Raw genomic sequence first — 9,131 nt, forward strand, 5'->3', positions numbered from 1 at the left:
ATGTGGGAGACCCAGAAGAAACTCCTGGCTCCTGGCTTCGGATCGGCGCAGTTCCGGCCATTGCGGCCAATTGGGGAGTGAACCAGTGGATGGAAGATCTCTTTCTCTCCCTCTCTCCCTTTCTCCCTCTCCCCTCTCTCCCTCTCCCCTCTCTCCCTCTCTCCCTCTCCCCTTTCTCCCTCTCCCCTCTCTCCCTCTCCCCTCTCTCCCTCTCCCCTCTCTCCCTCTTTCCCTCTCTCCCTCTCTCTCTCTCTCTCTCTCTTCCTGTCTCTCCCCCTACCCCTCTCTCCCTCTCCCCTCTCTCCCTCTCCCCTCTCTCCCTCTCTCCCTCTCCCCTCTCTCCCTCTCTCTCTCTCTTCCTCTCTCCCTCTCCTCTCTGTGCAACTCTCTCAAATAAATAAATAAATCTTTTAAAAAAAAGAATGAAAGGAAAGAAATCCATTTGTGGATGATATGCTTTGTCCTGGATTATGGCACCTTTCCCCCAAACTATCTCCTGCTAAATGAATGGAGTCATCATCTGGCCATCCACTGCCCAGACTGAGAACCCAGAAGACATGCGATCTTTCTTCTCAGTCCTTACACCTACTCGGTCATCATTTGACTGTCAATTCACCTTACTTACATCACTCAAATTCACTCACCTCTCTCCAGCCATCCATTCACATCACCCCCATCTCTCATCTCAGGTTCTACAACAGTCAATATCATCATGATTGATTTTCCAACCCCAGTCTTTTCACCTGCATCATCCATTTGCCTGCACTGTCCCGGAATGCTTTTCCTAAAGCATTAATCTGTCCCTCTATGCAAAATCTGGAGTGTCACTTCACCACTGCTGCAGATTAAAATCCCAACTCCTTAACTGACTTTTACACCTCTGATCACTCCAGTTTTTATCCAACCCCCTTAGCACGGCAGACAAGACTCCTTAGGAAAGAACCCTACCTATCTCCAGCTTTGTTACTGTAATTTCTCCCTTCTCTGCAGTTCTGCCCTTTGTATGTTCACAACATGACTTGCGTCTTTTCTTTTTAAAGATTTATTTTATTTATTTGAAAGACAGAGTTACAGAGAGAGGTAGAGACAGAGAGAAAGGTCTTCCATCCGCTGGTTCACTCCCAAGATGGCCGCAACGGCCAGAGCTGCGCCAATATGAAGCCAGGAGTCTCTTCCAGGTCTCCCACGTGGGTGCAGGGGTCCAAGGAGCTGGGCCATCCTCCACTGCTATTCCAGGCCATAGCAGAGAGCTGGATCAGAAGACGAGCAGTCAGGACTAGAACCGGCACCCATAGGGGATGCTGGTGCTTCAGGCCAGGGCTTCAACCCACTGCGCCACAGCACCAGCCCCCATGACTTGCTTCTAATTCCATACTTACCCAATTATGTCATGTCTCAGTGGATTTGTACAGATATTTCCTCTGCCTTGATGTTTCTCCTTTCATATTTTCTACCTGTACTCTTTGTCACTGTTTCAAACACCCTTCAAATGTTAAATATGAGAACTTAAACTATGTCAGTCCTAACTATTAATCAAGCATGAGAACACATTCTTATGCATTGATTTAAAAGCTTGCTTCACAGACTTAGTTTCTAGGACTTAGAACAGAGATCATGCATTGAAGTTGCTCTAGATATAATTCTGGAATAACACAGAACAGTGAAATCTCAAAAATCTGAAACAGGAAGTCAGAGAAGAGTTAAGGATAGTACCTAAATGTGTTAAGTCCTCATTCTTTGTATTTTTTTAAAATGATTTATTTATTTATTTAAAATAGAGTTACAGAGAGAGGTCTTCCATCCACTGGTCCACTCTCCAAATGGTCACAACAGCTGGAGCTGGGCCAATCCAAAGTCAGGAGCTTTCTCCAGGTCTTCCACATGGGTACAGGGTCCCAAGTACTTGGGCCATCTTTCACTGCTTTCCCAGGCACATCAGCAGGGAGCTGGATTGGAAGTGGAGCAGCCAGGATTTGAACTGGCGTCAACATAGGATGCTGGCATTGCAGGCAGTGGTTTTGCCCACCAAGCCACAGTGCTGGCCCCTAAGTCCTCATTTTTTTTTTTTTTTGACAGGCAGAGTGGACAGTGAGAGAGAAAGAGACAGAGAGAAAGGTGTTCCTTTTGCCGTTGGTTCACCCTCCAATGGCCGCCACGGCTGGCACACTGCGGCCAGCGTATCACGCTGATCCGAAGGCAGGAGCCAGGTGCTTTTCCTGGTCTCCCATGCGGGTGCAGGGCCCAAGCACTTGGGCCATCCTCCACTGCACTCCCTGGCCACAGCAGAGAGCTGGCCTGGAAGAGGGGCAACTGGGACAGAATCCGGTGCCCCGACCGGGACTAGAACCCTGGGTGGCGGCGCTGCAGGTGGAGGATTAGCCTGTTGAGCCCGGTGCAGGCCAGTCCTCATTCTTAAAGCAGGAAGTTAACAGATAGGGTTTAAATCTTACAGAAATACTCAGCAAATACATTTGAATGGGAGCAATTAAAAGTACCTCTGGTGGAGAGGGTATTGTTGCTACTTTTATAAGGCACTATATACTATTTGATGTTTTCTTGCATATATTCTAATACCATGATTAATTTTTTTAAATTTAACTTTTGGACCATCTTCCCTATCTGTCTTCAAGCAAAATTACAGATGCCTTTCTCTGTGTTACTGGTGAAGCTGTGTTGTGGTTCCTCTGAAGTGTTTTCCCTTAGGCAGAACAAATCTGTGACTGCAGTCACAGCCCTGCATGAATGCTGGCTCTACCATTTATGAGCTCTTCCACTTCGGGTGGCTTCCCCAATCTCTTTCACCCTTTGTAAAGTGGGTATAATAATGTCTACCTTTGGGGGGGGGCATTTGATGCAGTGGGCTAAACTGTCACTTTGGACACCCACATCCAATATTAGGGTTCTGACTGAAGTCCTGGTTGCTCCCCTTCCAATCCTGCTTCCTGCTAATGCATCTGAAAGGTGGCAAATGATGACCCAACTACTTGGGTTTCTATCACTCATGTGGGAAGCCCAGAAGGATTTCCTGGCTCCAGGCTTCAGTATTCTGTTAGGGGCATCTAGGGAGAGAACCAGCAGATGGGATAGCTCTTTCTCTGTTTCTCTCTCTCTCTCTCTCCCTCTCTCTCTCTCTCTCTCTCTGTCATTGTATCTTTCTAATACATAAACAAACAAATCTTTTTAAAAAATGCCTACTCTTGTTGGTAGAAAGAAACTAAAAACATTTTATATGTTTGTGCTTAAGTTTACTGGTTAAACAAACTACACCATGTTCAATATTTAAGAGGTATTTTCAAATACATGATTCTTAAAATTTATAGAAGGCATTGGAGCTTCTGGTAAATGTTTTCTTAAGTTGTTATCTAATGGTTGAAACTGTTTGCTAAGGATTCATGTAATATTGCTATTGTCAGCAAGCGATCTAGGACTTGCTCCCTCATTTCTCTATTCTAAGCCCAACTTGTTCTTTCATTTCTCTATTCTCCTCAAGGTAGGAAACTAATTCTATTATGAAGGAATCTGTAGGATGCACAATTTAATCTTTAGACCTTATGAAAGAGATGGCTAACATTTTTCTGTAATAGCATAGCCAAATAAGAGCTTAAATAATAATCTCATAGCTAGATTTACTTCACCATAAGTGAAGTAAACAGTAAGTAGAAAAAAACCTCCCTTTCAGACTAAAGGGAAAGAAAGTTTTAAAGTGAGAATATAATTTTCTCATGGGCATTGTCTACCTTAGAAAAACTACTACAGAACATGCCTGTGACTATAGACTTGTAGTTCAGGCCACCGAAGATTAGAGATGGGACTTGGGCACTCCCTTGACTTGCATCCTCTGGTCTGCTTTCACACAAACCAGGAGGAAAAGAAAGCTAGGCATCAGAAGCAATGGGTGGCAGGACTATTACTGGCTGATCTGTACAGTGATCTGCCCTCAAGGAGACCCAACAGGCCAATCCACTGCAGTGGCTTTCAATGTGGTAAGCCTGGGCTTCAGCAGAAGTCAACTTGTGAAGAGCCCTGGCAGCTCTGCCAAGAGTTGGAACACTGGAAATGGACCTGCCCTGGAGTCGAAGGATGCCCAGGTCAGAGCCACAGATCTTATTGGCTTTAAGCTGAAAAGCCCTTCACTCAGCCCAACTTCCAAAGTGACCACTGCAGCTGAGGGGACGGCCAAGTAGGGTCAGCAACATTGCAGGCAGAACTGTAAATTTCTTGTTAGAGATGCCACCTGCCTTTACCTGGCCAGCTCTCCTCCCAGGCCAGCCAAGTAATGAAAGTCAACAGAGTGCCTTCCCCTAGGAGGTTCACACCTCCCTTAGGATGTACCCCATGTGAAGAGATAGATAGGTCTGGGCCTCTTAACTTACAAGTCCTAAAGCCCAACAGATTATTATCAAGGCCCTTCTGTCAGGTTCTATTTGCCTCTCAATCAGAAAACTTAATTGTAGCTTAGACAGCACCTTTCTTAGCTCCTCTAATAATGACTCTGTCCTTTGTTCTAGACCCTGTCTAGCACACTTGGGCCTCATTCCTTTGTAATCATAACCTCTACTCTACCACCAATGGCTCTACTGATATGGCTGTACTGATGGTCCTTTTCCCCACTTAATGCTGTGTAATTGTTCAGATCTGGTTAATGCCACTCTTAGGATCATTGGTTACTATCCTCACCCTGTCTTTTATGACCTTGTCTAAATATGATCAGAGTCGGTGAACTCAGAAGGCTTCCATAGCCTTGGCAACTCATGTCGACAGCCTAGGATGGTTACTGGCGCCATGGACTAGAGTGTCAATTTGTTGGGTCAACAACAGGAGTCACTGTACACTTGCTCCTCATGTGGGATCTCTGTCCTTAATGTGCTGTAGATTTTGATTTAATGCTATAACTAGTACTCAAACAGTATGTTTCACTTTGTGTTTCTATGTGGGTGCAAACTGTTGAAATCTTTACTTAATATATACTAAATTGATCTTCTGTATATAAAGAGAATTGAAAATGAATCTTGATGTGAATGGAAGGGGAGAGGAAGTGGGAGAGGGGAGGGTTGCGGGTGGGAGGGAAGTTATGGGAGGGGGAAGCCAATGTAATCCATAAGCTGTACATTGGAAATTTATATTCAATAAATAAAAGCTAAAAAAAATGCCTACTGTTTAGGGATATTATTTAAATTGATAATTCACATCACAAACTTAATATAGGATTCAACATATATTAACGTGCAATAAAAATGAACTATTATTGTGTTCATATCTTTGTATTATATTTGCTATATGTCGAGACTGAAAATTCCTAGAAGGCAGGGGTCATTTCTAATTCTTAGTATTAATTTATGCTTTACAGTACGAGCTCTATTCTGTCAGCTGTGATCATTATGAGGTTCCCTTTGTACCATACTGGACACATATTCAACCCATTAGCTTTTTGAGAGCAGAGACCATGTGTAACTCATAGCGCCTAGCACCATGCAAGAGCCATAAATGCATCCGCTGCTCAGAAATTATTACTCAGTGAGTAAGTGTGCAACCCAATATTGTGTCTCTAAGTTCACAGAACCCATCATAAGCCTCATTGCACATTTTTTTTGGACAGGCAGAGTTAGTGTGAGAGAGAGACAGAGAGAGAAGGTCTTCCTACTGCTGGTTCACCCCACAAATGGCTGCTATAGCCATTTGCGTCAATCTGATGCCAGGAGCCAGGTGCTTCCTCCTGGTTTCCCATGCGGGTGCAGGACCCAACCACTTGGGCCTGCCTTCCTGGGCCACAGCAGAGAGCTAGACTGGAAGAGGAACAACCAGGACAGAATCCGGCACCCCAACCGGGACTAGAACCCAGGGTGCCAGCGCCGCAGGCGGAGGATTAGCCAAGTGAGCCGCAGCTCCGGCCATCATTGCACATTCTTAAGGAATGCTCTTGAGACAATAAAGTAATTAAAAGTGCTCCAGGGGTGTATCTGGCCTAGTGGTTTAGATCCCTGTCAAAATGCCAAATCCCATACTAGAATGCCTGGGTTAAATATTCAGCTCCATCTCCTGACTCCATCTTCCTGCTCATGCAGAATCTGGGAGGCAGTGGCAGTGGCTCAACTATTTCCATTGCTGCCAGCCACATGGGAGAGACCTGTACTGTCCAGGCTTCTGTCCCTCCACCACTGCAGGCATCTAGGCAGTGAACCAGTGGATGTGAGCTCTCTCGCCTTCTTCAATAAACAGCAAAGAATGCAAAACACTTGGAATCTGTATACAATCTCTGGATGAAATACTATAAGACAAAGTCAAGTGCAGAACCACAGCAAAACATCTAAAAATAACTCTCCCTGTCTCTGCTTCTCTTAAAATCTTCCACAAATGCAAAAACTCTTAGTTTCCACACCCCAACCTTCCACATTCTTGTATAAGGTAATATTTTGAAAAGTTTGTGGAACAACGGAGTTTAAAAATAAGCTTATTTTGGTGCAAAAAACCTTTTGAAATCCATGAATAGCTTTTACATGATGCGTATTTTCTGTGAATATTTGCACTCTCCCAGTCTCTTACAGCTCTTTATTCTGAATGAGAACAATAGCAAATAAGTATGCAGAAGGACAGCACGTCAGGCACTACTCCAGCTTCCTTACATACAGAAAGCGCCCTATATCTGCACGGCCATCCAAACCAGATACTATTATTGTGCTCCATCTACGAGAATACAGGGATGGAAAGAAGTTATTCACCTAGAGTCACCCAGCTCACTAGTGGTGGAAGCCGCCTGTGACCCCAGTCTGTCTGCCTCCAGAGCGTGTGCTCCTAGCTCCTGCATTATCTTGTCTGTGAGGCTGTCAGGTTTCTTTCCTTTCTCTATCTTATGCCCATTACCTGGATTTTCCACCACCATGGACAATCTGAGAGCTGCCTCAACAAGCAATAGTCAGTCCCCATGAAAAATCAAGAGGAAGAAGGAAAATTGCAAATACTCATCGTAAAATGCTTTCTGAAAAAAAAAAGTAATAATTTTTTTTTTGCCCTAGGATAAATAAGAAGAACAAAAAAGTATTGAAGAAAAATGTGTGGCTACCAAGCATAGGAAGGGACAGATATGTTACTACAAACCACAGGAAAGAAAGTCCTAAACATCTGGAGACCGGACACCAAGCCGTGAGCATAACATTCTGCCTCAAAGGACCACGAGATGCAGCTGCCCTTTGTCCTTCAAGCATCTTTAGTTTTTTAAAAGATTTATTTATTTATTTGAGAGGCAGAGCTACAGACAGAGAGAGGGACAGACAGAGAGAGAGAGAGGTCTTCCATCCGCTGGTTTACTCTCGAAATGGCCACATCAGCAGAAGCTGGAAAAGTCTGAAGCTAGGATCCAGGAGCTTCTTCTGGGTCTCCCACATGGGTGCAGGGGCCCAAGGACTTGGACCATTTTCCAGGCCATTAGCAGGGAGCTAGATAGGAAGAGGAGCAGCTGCAACTTGAACTGGTGCCCATATGGGATGCCAGCACCAAAGGCGGAAGCTTAACCAACCAAGCCACAGCGCCAGCCCCTGTCCTTCAAGCATCTTAAAGGACCACGGCAGCTACACGCTGATGTTTCAGGATGTCCAGTCTTCAGAAGTGGCTGCGCTCCCTTTCATTCTGTGCGGTCGGCACCCTCAAGCTTCCCTCAGGCTGGTGCCCACGTCTCGGGTTAATCTTACTTTAAATATGGGCAGAACTTGTGAATGCAATGAGAGAGAAATCCTATGGTTAGGTTACAATATATGGCAAAGCAAAGGTACCTTGCAGAGATGAGGGCACTTCAAAAAGTCCATGGAAAATGGAATTAAAAGATTGTGTGACTGTTATTTAATGCTATAACTAGTACTTCAACAGTATTTTTTCACTTTGTGTTGCTATGTGGGTGCAAACTGTTGAAATATTTACTTAATATATACTAAACTGATCTTCTGTATATAAAGAGAATTGAAAATGAATCTTGATGTGAATGGAAGGGGAGAGGGAGTGGGAAAGGGGAGGGTTGCGGGTGGGAGGGAAGTTATGGGAGGGGGAAGCCATTGTAATCCATAAGCTGTACTTTGGAAATTTATATTCATTAAATAAAAGTTTAAAAAAAAAAGATTGTGTGAATTTTCCACGAACTTTTTTTGAAGCCCCTCCATATAATTAAAGTCCCTAAGCATTTAACTTTGAGTTAATCCAAAGAGATTATCCTGAGTGTGCCTGGCCTAATAGGAAAGCCCTTAAAAGAGAGGCTTCTGCTGGGCTCAAAAAAGCCAACAGTTATGTTGCGAACTGCCTCTGACGAGGCACATAGCAAGGACCTGATGCAGCCTCTGAGTGCTAAAAGTGGCCCCAGTCACCAGCCAGCAAGAACATGGAGACTTGAGCCCTATAGCCATATGGACCTGCCAACAGCTGGAGAACTTGGAAGAGAGCCCCAGCCTTATATGAGTACAGTCTTGGCTGACTCCTGATTGCAGCCTGGTGAAACCAAGAGCAGAGGGCCAAATCTTCTGCCCCAAGGGAAGAAACTCTGAGATCTAAAAACAAACAAACAAACAAACAAACCAAAAACAATGGAAACAGTGTTGCTGTAAAGCAGTGAATTTGCTACAGAGCCATTGCAAAGTGATACACACTACAAAACGACCGTGGGACCGGGGCAGTGGCCCAGGAGGGTGGTGTGTACACCAGGTGCAGCTGCCCTTGGGAAGACCCACTGGGCCAAAGGTGACCTTCAGAGAACTTCAGCCCAGGAGAAGCAAAAGTGACTGATCAGGGGAGTCCTAACCCAGGTGGAGGGGTGCTGCAGATCTCTGAAGGAGGCCTTGGCACCCAGGGGCTTGGACAGGAAATGGGCCAAGTTTACCAAGCACTTGGCAGAAATGCAAATGGAAAGCGCAGGTTCAAGACCCGATATCAAACCATGATGGAGGCTGGAAAGGAGGGGTAGAAATCAAGAAGACAAAACTGCCCTCGTGCATAGTTGGCATAAGCTCTAGGATAAGTCAGGTCTGGGTTCGAATTCCTCATCCAAGTTTTTATTTTGTGCTCTTGAGGAGCAAGTTACCTGAACTTCTGTTTCATCATCTCTGCAGTAGGCTTTTTTTTTTAATTTTATTTAAGTTATACAAGTTTTATATTTT

Source organism: Lepus europaeus, chromosome 14 (assembly GCF_033115175.1).
Source record: "Lepus europaeus isolate LE1 chromosome 14, mLepTim1.pri, whole genome shotgun sequence".
Classification (NCBI taxonomy): Eukaryota; Metazoa; Chordata; class Mammalia; order Lagomorpha; family Leporidae; genus Lepus; species Lepus europaeus.